The sequence below is a fragment of the Schistocerca americana genome, chromosome 7 (assembly GCF_021461395.2).
Source record: "Schistocerca americana isolate TAMUIC-IGC-003095 chromosome 7, iqSchAmer2.1, whole genome shotgun sequence".
NCBI lineage: Eukaryota > Metazoa > Arthropoda > Insecta > Orthoptera > Acrididae > Schistocerca > Schistocerca americana.
In genome coordinates this window covers 100,568,238-100,579,833 of record NC_060125.1, presented here as the reverse complement: position 1 = coordinate 100,579,833, position 11,596 = coordinate 100,568,238, and the positions used below count along the sequence as shown (strand labels likewise).

Below are 11,596 nucleotides of genomic sequence, written 5' to 3'. Positions count from 1 at the left end.
AGTTACTTATCAACCTCTTGAGCAGTTACGTGAAAGTGTTAGCGTAACAGCTAGACAACGTAACGGAAACAAATGACGACAGAACAGGGGGAAATTAACGTTCTTGCTGTTGCCGCAGGTGATCCACAAGTTGGCTCCCACTGAGGCGCAAGAGGAAGTAGCGTGAGTCAGGCAAGTGTACCACGCATTAACCATCGACATAGGTTCCATCCCAGTCACGTTTTTTTCCATCATCACGATTATGAGAACCGTGTTAGCTTCAGTACACAGGCATTAAGACGGGATACTCCAGATGTATCATGTTGAGTGATGAAGCCACATTTACTAATCATGGCCAGGTAAACCGCCGAGACATGCACTGCTGGTCTGTTGACAATCCCCGTTGGCTCTGTCAGATGGAACGTCAGCACCCACGGACTGTAAACGTGCGGTATGGGGTAGTGAACCATCAGGTCATAGGCCCGCTTTTGACGCACGGACGCTGAACGCGCACAGGTATCGCAGCCTCCTAGCAGAACGTCTTCCACGGATTCTAGGTGACGTTGCTCTGCAGACAAAGAGAAAAGTATGGTGGTTGTCCAGCACGTTTTGCACGAAGTATTACACTACGTCTTCACCAATTGTTTCCAAATCGTTGGACTGGACGCAGAGAATTTGTAGCTTGACCGGCCCTTTCCCCGAATTTGGCACCTCTAGACCTTTCTCTGCGGATGTACCAACTACAGCCAATGATATGCAACGACCTGTTAATGCAGCCTGCTCGGACATCTCCACGGAAATGCTAGCACGTGTGCAGCAGTCGTTCCGTACCAGACTAGAAGCGTGTAGTGCAGCTGCTGATAGTCATTTTGAACCTGTGGTGGTCAGTTGTCTCGTTATTTGACAGAATCCCCATAGCTAGGGTACGCAGTTGTGTTGTTCTTTGTGCGTGGTACCACAGGTATTGTAAAAGTGTCTGTGTCTTTTGGTTCAAATGGCTCTCAGCACTATGGGACTTAACATCTGAGGTCATCAGTCCCCTAGAACTTAGAACTACTTAAACCTGCCTAACCTAAGGACAGCACACACATCCATGCCCGAGGCAGGATTCGAACCTGCGACCGTAGCGGTCGCTCGGTTCCAGACTGAAGCGCCTAGAACGGCTCGACCACAACGGCCGGCGTGTCTGTGTGAGAAGTTGTAAAAATAATATATCACGTGATCGACTATCCTGCAACAACACCACTCTGACATTCTAATTTACCCTACTTTTAGTCTGTTAATGTCTACATTCGTTCTTCCATTTTAAAAGTGTAGGTTTGCTCAAAAAATACACTTTCTAAGAATTATTACAATCTGTTGATGGCTAACAATACGAGTCCCTGACTATCCATTCTGTGGAAACCGGACATGAATAGCGCTTCCCTTTTCCGCAGTATTTGCGGTGCAAGTTTGACGTGATTCACCGGGTATAGTTTGGATAATTTGTGTACCTTGTGTTACGCTACCTCGAGACGTATAGACAGCTGCTTCTAACTGTAATACTTGACGTACTGTGTTAAATTTTTATCGTAAGATTGCATCTCTTGATGCGTGGATTATGACAGCATTTTAAATTGTGAAATTCGTTGAATAATTACATGAAATACTGAAAATAATATTTATGTTGCCCCTCAAAGCCGTTAAATAGGCAACCTGCAAAGGGGATTCATGTCTGGGCGATTTTTTTTTTTTTTTTTCTGCTGATTAGTAATATAGATTTTACATCACGGACAGTGTCTCATGAACTCACTTTCACTGACCTGAGCGAAATGAGGTTTGTGTTGGGTTTCCCTTCAGTGCGAACACTCATCCACTTAGCGGTGGCGGCGCCTTTTGTTCCGCCGACGTCCGATGCGAATCGACCTGAATTCGCGCACACGCAATTAGCGGGATGAGCAGGCTGCTAACGAGCGTCGCGATCCCCTGTGGCGAACATGAACACCAACACTTGTAACGTAATGTCTCACAGAGAACAACTGCCTTTTCGTTTCACCGTGGCTGCAGTCGACTTCCGCTGACAGGTGACGCACAAGAAATACGATTCCGAGCGTGTCGACACGATCCTACTTACAGGTGTGGTTCAGGTAGTTAGTACTTATTTTGATTACTCTTGGCTAGTCACGGGATTTGTGGGTACACTGGCAGGAGCGCACCACAAACATAAAAACGGGAACGGGAAGAGCCCAAATTTAATTCGGTAGCTAACCTACATTGTACTCCGTCTTCAGGCCACGAGTGGCCTACCGGGACCATCCGACCGCCGTGTCATCCTCGGAGGAGGATGCGGATAGGAGGGGCGTGGGGGTCAGCACACCGCTCTCCCGGTCGTTATGATAGTATTCTTGACCGAAGCCGCTACTATTCGGTCGAGTAGCTCCTCAATAGGCATCACGAGGCTGATGCACCCCGAAAAATGCCAACAGCGCATGGTGGCCTGGATGGTCACCCATCCAAGTGCCGGCCACGCCCGACAGCGCTTAACTTCGGTGATCTCACGGGAACCGGTGAATCCACTGCGGCAAGGCCGTTGCCCAAAGTACATTGTACACAAAAGAACATCATTTAACACTTTGGCTGCGGCATCGGTGCAGGCGCGCAACTCTCCAGTGCGGTCCGGCAACTTGCGAGTGCGGGCCGGTAACACTCCGAAACGGCAGGTACTGCTCGTAGCCGACGCCCCTAGGCACACCTGAGCTAATGGCTGACGTCAAGACCTTGTAATACCTGTAGGATCATGTTCTATACTGACTTAATGATGACACCTTAGATGCATTACTTCAAATAAGCTGCGACTGTATTGTGGTCATGTTTTAAAGTCTGTCCGCTGTCTGACACCTGTAGGGGTCACAGTCGTCACTCAAATGTTTGTGATTTGTTGATAATGTAACAAAAAATACAGTTCAAACAAGCAACAAATCCACTGCATTCAGGAAAAATGTGGATTCCATGTATGTCTTAATGCCATATTTATTACGTTTGCTTTTTATATATTGTCTAAATGACAATCTTCCCCTTCAAAGAATCATTGATTCATCTATTGATAAATCTCTTCCCGGGCAATACACTTGAGACATTCTCGTGTTAAAATAATTCAATACAGGTCGTATCTTATATAAACGGTCGTCTGGTTTCGGGTTTCCTGGAAGTGGATTTTTTGAAATATGCAGAGAGCGTAATATGATCAAATACCGGTCTCTGCTTACACTCATCGCTATTCCTCTATTCTCAAACAGCCGTTCTTTCTTCCAGTAGTCTTGTAATCGCGGATATTTAACGTTACCCACATGTAACGAAACACCCAGGAAAACTAGTAATTTGCCTATACTTAGAGGTTTCCATTTACATATCCTAGATCCCTCTTTTGTATTTTAGCTCAGCAATATGTTGACTGCGTTATCGTTCGTTTCGTCAACTACAAGTTGCCACACTTCGTCTGTTACCAATAATCTGAAGATATCCATAGGAGAATTGCCAGCAGGATGAATTTGCAAAACTTCTTCCTTCGTAAATGGGTGATATTGTATATTATGTGGTTCTTTATGCGAGGACTCACGTGGATTATCTCCATGTGACAGGTCGGGTTCCTTTTCGTCGCCTATTTCCACACAATCGTCGTGATCCGTATCGTCAGATTCGGAACTGTCACGAAACAGATTCGAAGGCTATGCTTCCACGCTATCATCACTCTGCAATTCTTCTGCAGCCTCTAAATGACAATCTCCGTGGTATGCCTCGTCCTCACTACACAGAAAGTCACTGTCGTCTAGTACAATAGGCAACTGTTCCTCTGTCAATTTAGCGCTTTTCCTGCTCCTTTTCACTTTGGAAGGTCCAGGTGTCGATTAATTAGCCGCCATTACTAACAATATACGCTCGATAACTGATCACGCAAAACAAAAGTTTACACGCTTTGATGCTAGCTTAGACACTGCAACTAGACTGAGTAATCCGATAGTGAGCGCGGACGCTTATAAGCGTCAGCCGCACTGGCTCGTGGTTTGTTGTGACGCTTACACGCGTCAGCCGCAGCGAAAGTGTTAATTATTTTTTTTATGGTCCTCAGTCCGAAGACTGATCTGATGCAATTCTCTGCGCTAGTCTATCTTCTGCAATCTTCTTCATCTCTGCTGAACTATTGCAACCTACACTGGAAACTGTTTGCTGGGTTAGAGTTTTGATAAGGTGTCCGTCTGCATCCTTGTACCTCTGTACGATTCCCTACAGTTAACTCAGCCAGAGATTTGCGGTGAATTAACTAACCAGTTTCGATGCATGGGCAAATAGATGCATTTGCGGTGGGGAGCCATTTGTCACCTTTAATTGGAACCTCGCCTTTAACTCGAAGACTTTTCATGGAGGATTTCGAGGTCCGGAGTCGGGAGGATTGAAACCTGCACTTTTTAGATATGTAGAAGACATTTTTATTATTTGGCCTCATGATGGATCGTGGTAACTATGAAGGGTAGCAATGAGGTGGGATGCTGGGGTAGAGTTCTGTACTGTAGGAAACAAGGGAAAGGATGTTATGAGTGGCTGTATCCTCTCCCTACAACACAAATGCACACGTGAATTAACACGTTTCTTTGTTTCTTTATTCACTTGAACAGATAGCTGCTACTTAACTTTAACAGAGTCCATGTGTTGTGGCACTAGCTTTTCCTTAAGAGCCATCTTGCAGACAATATGGGTTCTCTTGTTATTACATTAATCTGGATGCTAAGTGCTGGCATGCCTTTCCACAGTGGCTACCCCGGTTCCCGTGAGATCACCGACGTTAAGCGATGTCGGGCGTGGTCGGCACTTGGATGGGTGACCATCCAGGCCGCCATGCGCTGTTGCCATTTTTCTGGGTGAACTCAGCATCGTGATGCCAATTGAGGAGCTACTCGACCGAACAGTAGCGGCTTCGGTCAGGAATACTATCATAACGACCGGGAGAGCGGTGTGCTGACCCCCACGCCGCTCCTATTCGCATCCTCCTCTGAGGATGACACGGGGGTCGGATGGTCACGGTCGGCCACTTCTGGCCTGACGACGGAGTGCTAAGTGCTGGCATAGCCTGTGCTGAACGGTGCCACTCCGCGAATGGACTGACAGACACCATCCTGGAGTAGCGAGTTAGTCTGGCTCAGTGAGCTAGTGACCGACCGCTCCGCTCCGCGCTGGCGATCTAAATACTTGCGGCCGAGAGGGCGTTGGCGGCGTGTTGCTTGTGAGTTTCTCTCTGGCCTCCCTCCTGACAGGCGCACTTGATCCACTGCCCACTATCAATCTTCTTACTGCATCTTTGCCGACTGGTATGCTAGTGACAGCTTACACCAGCCACGGTTGGGGGTGGGGAGGGGGGCAAGGGGTGTATGTGTGTGTGTGTGTGTGTGTGTGGTAATTGTGGCCTTGTATACCCAAACTTCCTTCAGAGTTACATTCTTTATAACTACAGTTATCTATCCAATTTTCGTGGCCACACTTTTCAGGAATATTCTGCCCTGTTCAAATCAGCTGCCTGCTGTGATATTCATCATAGCCTCTGCAGCCTCAGTGAACTTCAAATACACATCATCGCTCCTCAGTACCTCAGTATCCTACTTTTTTTTATGCTGATTCTCCCTGGCGATCCTTTAAAAATACTTGTAGCACCTGCTTTTCGTGATTACTTCAGTGATTTAAGATTGCAGTACCTCCAGTTGCAGCATCATACAGTACCTACTGTGTACTTCTGTTTCCTGTTCCTTGGACGTAAACACATCATTGACATCACTGTCTCCAGAACTGCAGTTAACGTTGTCAGACAATACCACTTGTTCCTTATTTACCATCGCCTCACGGTAAATCGATCTCGTCTGTAATTGTCAACATTCATACGCCTTCCATTGTGTATGAAAACGAAACTACTTAAATTTTCTCCACACTCTATCAGTCTAGTAGGAACAGGTTTCCTGGAACCAATGTTATAAGTGTGTTAAGGTTATTTTTTGTAAATGTTTCCCAGTAGCTTTTACTTATTGTTGAACACCTCATGCAGAAAGAAGGCTCCTGTGTCAAACTGTTTGGGCAACCAGTTTCTATCACATACAGTCACTATCAGGCTGAAACAATTACAATATTTCAACGTTTGTGCATTAAAACCAAGCCATCCAGCTCCTTACAAAAGTTTATGCTGTGTCACATATAATACAACCTGGCCAACAAGCATAAAGATGACGAATTTAACAGAGCAAAATTTGCAGGGAATGTAGTCATAAGATATACTTCGTGAGGCTGTTCACGGATAATGCCTTGGAATAAAGGAAAGTCACAAAGGCAGAAAATAGTAACGAAATGCAGGAACGTCTGCTGAAGATCAACGCTTTTAGTAGGGACTGACAGCTGACCTTCAACAAAAATAAATGGAACGTATTGCTTGTGAAAGGTTGGAAATACCTAGTCTCTTTCGGTTAGGTTATTGTCGATAAATCTCTGGAGACAGTAACAATCGTAGAGTATTCGGATGCAGCCGTCCCGAACGAAATTTGGTAAAACGGCCGCGTAATATTAGTGGCTGGAAAAACAGATATGCTGTATATTAAAAGACTTTCGGCCACAGACGTGTTGGAACTTAAAGACTCAACGTTCACAGTACTGCCGAGAAAGATATGTCGGAGGCCTTGAAGAGAAGTGGTGCTGGCCGTAAGGATGTTTACGTGCTGAAAGTATAGTTTCTTGACACACTGAAATTCGCCAACGTCATGGAATATTAAGAGTAGCCGATAACTTCAAGGAGGAAGTAACTGCTTTTCTCATCACAAGGTCCAGGTTAATTTCTGTGGCCCGATGTCCTGTATGATTATTATCGTCGCTCATCCTCTGTTACTTTCAAAACGAGCATTCGTTCTGTAAAAGAAGTTAGTTTTGAAGCAGCAGCAATCTTGCCCTCTCTTTGTATCTGCTCATACATTTTTTCGCCCATAGTGGGAAAACGGAAGATATAATGTACAACTACAGGCAAAGAAATGTTACAATTTCAGAAAAACTGGATGACTTATTCAAGAGAAAGAGCTTTACAAAAGTAACAAGTCAATAACGCATTGGTGCACCTCTGGCCCTTATGCAAGCAATTGCTCGGCTTGGCATTCGTTAATAGCTCTATTGGATTACCTCCTGAGGGATATCGTGCCAAGTTCTGTCCAATTGGCGCGTTATATCGTCAATATCGCGAGATAGTTGGAGGGCTGCGTCCCTAATGAGCCAAACGTTCTCAGTTAGGGAGAGATTCGGCGATCTTGCGGACCAAGGTGGAGTTAGGCAAGCAAGAAACACTCATTAGAAACCCTTGCCGTGTGCTGGCGGACATTATGGGTACTGAAATGTGAGCTCAGGATGGCTTGTTATGAAGGACGTACTTCGATGCTGTAAGAGCGTCGTGGATGACAACCAAAAGGGTCCTGCTATGAAAACAAATGTCGTCCCAGAACATCACTCCTGGTTGTGGGGGTGTACGGCGGGCGACAGTCGGGTTGGCATCCCACGGCTGTCCGAGGCGCCTCCAGACAGGTGTCTGGCCTGGAGTCTCATTGACTGTTGTAGAACTGTGTTCAGTGACGAGTCCCGCGTCGCACTGAGCCCAGTGAAAACGTGTCTGGAAACGCCGTGGACAGGGGTGGGACACCAAGCTGCTATCCACTATGCGGCCCGACAAGCGGGAAAGATGATATGTGGTGCCACTTCGTTTTGTAGCAGGGCCCCTTTGGTTGTCATCCGCTTCACCTTTACAGTACAACCGTACGTCGACTACATTCTATGTCTCACTTTGTAGCCCTTCAAGGCAAGCCATACTGGGTTCACATTCCAGCAAAATAATGCCCGTCCGCTCTTGGTGAGAGTAGCCAATCTACTGCTTAACTTTGTGCTTGTCAAACCGTACCTTGGACAGCAAGGTCTACCGATTTCCGTCCCATTCGGATATTTCAAGTGTGAAGTGTCATTTTTGCATCTTAGAGTGTATTGGAAACATTTTGGTATTTTTTAAAAATAAGCTTTCCTAATGAACAATTAATTATTTTTTTTTGGAGGGCCTGAGACTCCTTGGAAAACAAAGAATACAGATAGTTCGAAAAGATGTATGTTTTTTTCTTTTTTTTTACCGGGAACTGCTATTCATCCTATCTGCGAAACAATTGAAAGCCCGGTGCATTACTTAAGCTTTAATAGCCAGAAACTTCCAACTTAATTACAGAATTACTCTTGAAACACGCCATGCTTATGTTTCGCATCATTTGAATAAGGTTCACTTTCGGGAAATAACAGAAATGTTTTCTATTTCCGATTTTAATTCGCTTATTTCTGAAGAAGCTCCGCATTTTACGAAGTCCCAAAGTGTCGGAATTAAAAAACAAAATGTTCTGCACACTCTAAGAACAGCCAACGCATTTAGGTGCCTTGGCCCGCGTGATAAAATATGAGCCAGCAGCCATAATAGAGTACCGTAAGACAATATAGACCATATTTTCGCTGTAATTATGGAAGAAAACTACAGATTTTTTTTTTTTCAAAATTGGCCGAAGTATGCTCCAATAATCACTGGGTGGATAAAGCACACCGACGTAGTGGGGAGTTTGCTGTATTACTTCCGTGCGACAAAACTCTGCACAACGCTTCACCACTATAATTAAACAAAATCGTGATTGACGATACTACAATAAGGTTCAAAATGGTTCAAATGGCTCTGAGCACTATGCGACTTAACTTCTGAGGTCATCAGTCGCCTAGAACTTAGAACTACTCAAACCTAACTAACCTAAGGACATCACACACATCCATGCCCGAGGCAGGATTCGAAGCTGCGACCGTAGCGGTCGCTCGGCTCCAGACTGCAGCGCCTAGAACCGCACGGCCACTGCGGCCGGCACAACAGTAAGGAAAAGTAACGTTTATTCCAGAAGCCGCCTGGGTATGCTATAACTCGCCAGTTAACAGAGGTGTTGGATTGCATAGAATGACAGTATGCGCTCTCTAACTCATTTATGGTCTTTGGGACCGCTGTAACGAACGACAGACATCAGCGACCCATCGCCAGTACGGGCAATCAGTCCGCAGACGCCGGCCGGAGTGGCCGTGCGGTTCTAGGCGCTACAGTCTGGAGCCGAGCTACCGCTCCGGTCGCAGGTTCGAATCCTGCCTCGGGCATGGATGTGTGTGATGACCTTAGGTTACCTAGGTTTAAGTAGTTCTAAGTCTAGGGGACTAATGACCTCAGATGTTAAGTCCCATAGAGCTTAGGGCCATTTGAACCATTTGAACGAATTGTAATGGAACACAGGAAAGATGTACACAGTCCATTTGAAGTCAATGAAAAACGTAATATACGTATTCTGTAAGTAACTTCCAGTTAGCAACAAAAACGCTTCAGAACAAGTTTAATAAACTGTGACGGCCACTCTACCTATTATTTACAAGTGTTCGTGGAGACACAGAGATCAGTTGCAACAGCTAAACATAACAGTTTATTTACCATAGCAGAACTTCTCTACACAATGGCGTTCGTAGTACTAGCCGAAATGGCTTGGTGAATCGCTCGGGTGTGGCGGGGTAGAAACGAAGATCCGATTGCATGAGATACCGCTCACAACATAACCTTGTGTGGGGCCCTTTAAGGCGCAAAGCTTCGTGGCGAAGTGAAGCACAAAGAACAGGCCGATTTGTGACTTTGCTTTCTAGTTCATTCGGTAAAGTACCTTGGAGTGCCAAGAGCAGAGGACGTGTGTGTGTGTGTGTGTGTGTGTGTGACGAGCGTCGCTTCCAGGAGCGGTAAGTGTGTCAGCGGTCCCCTTCCTTCTCTCCTATTCTCTTCCCCTCCCGCCCCACTCCCCTCTCCCAACGCCGCCCTTCTTCCCCTCTTACGTAAGCAACACACGCGCAGCGCAGCGCAACCGCGGAAAACAACGCAAGCGGTCACGAAGCGCGTGGGAACAGCGGCTGCGTCCAGTCAGTGGCTAGACTCCCAACGGTTCTCAGCGTGCGGGCCCGGCGGCCGGCAGCAGCGTCTGCATCGCTGCTATAACAGAGGCGTTTCTTTGCTCTCCTCTGCGGGGCCCTGAGAAGACACCAGCGCACGCCGTTGTAGTTCACGTTTACACATAGCTGGTCACTGGAACGGCAGCCCCGTAAGGACAGCAGATAACAAAATTTTACTTATTGTGCGTATACAGGGTGTTACAAAAAAGGTACGGCCAAACTTTCAGGAAAGATTCCTCACACACAAAGAAAGAAAATATGTTATGTGGACGTGTGTCCGGAAACGCTTACTTTCCATGTTAGAGCTCATTTTATTACTTCTCTTCAAATCACATCAATCATGGAATGGAAACACACAGCAACAGAACGTAGCAGCGCGACTTCAAACACTTTGTTACAGGAAATGTTCAAAATGTCCTCCGTTAGCGAGGATACATGCATCCACCCCCCGTCGCATGGAATCCCCGATGCGCTGATGCAGCCCTGGAGAATGGTCTATTGTGTCACAGCCGTCCACAATACGAGCACGAAGAGTCTCTACATTTGGTACCGGGGTTGCGTAGACAAGAGCTTTCAAATGCACCCATAAATGAAAGTCAAGAGGGTTGAGGTCAGGCCATGGAATTGGTCCGCCTCTACCAATCCATCGGTCACCGAATCTGTTGTTGAGAAGCGTACGAACACTTCGACTGAAATGTGCAGGAGCTCCATCGTGCATGAACAACATGTTGTGTCGTAATTGTAAAGGCATGTGTTCAAGCAGCACAGGTAGAGTATCCCGAGTGAAATCATGATAACGTGCTCCACTGAGGGTAGGTGCAAGAACATGGGGCCTAATCGAGACATCACCAACAACGCCTGCCGAAACGTTCACAGAAAATCTGTGTTGATGACGTGATTGCACAACTGCGTGCGGATTCTCGTCAGCCCACACATGTTGACTGTGAAAATTTACAATTTGATCACCTTGGAATGAAGCCTCATCCGTAAAGAGAACATTTGCACTGAAATGAGGATTGACACATTGTTGGATGAACCATTCGCAGAAGTGTACCCGTGGAGGCCAATCAGCTGCTGATAGTGCTTGCACACGCTGCACACGGTACGGAAACAAGTAGTTCTCTCGTAGCACTCTCCATACAGTGACGTGGTCAACGTTACCTTGTACAGCAGCAACATCTCTGACGCTGACATTAGGGTTATCGTCAACTGCACGAAGAATTGCTTCGTCCATTGCAGGTGTCCTCGTCGTTCTAGGTCTTCCCCAGTCGCGAGTCATAGGCTGGAATGTTCCGTTGCTTCGAACGTCTTCCTGTCGGGACACCTTCGTTCTGTAAATATGTCTCGATACAAACGTACCGCGCCACGGCTATTGCCCCGTGCTAATCCATACGTCAAATGGGCATCTGCCAACTCCGCATTTGTAATGGTTCAAATGGGTCTGAGCACTATGGGACTTAACTTCTAATGTCATCAGTCCCCTAGAACTTAGAACTGCTTAAACCTACCTAACCTATTGCACTGACTGCAAAACCACGTTCGTGATGAACGCTAACCTGTTGATGCTACGTACTGATGTGCTTGA

At 46.3% G+C, this 11,596-nt stretch overlaps 1 pseudogene; it reads right to left on the bottom strand.

The window, feature by feature from the left end:
- Window positions 1-2,435: 2,435 nt before the first annotated feature.
- Window positions 2,436-2,553, bottom strand: LOC124623340 (annotated as a pseudogene).
- Window positions 2,554-11,596: the final 9,043 nt, after the last annotated feature.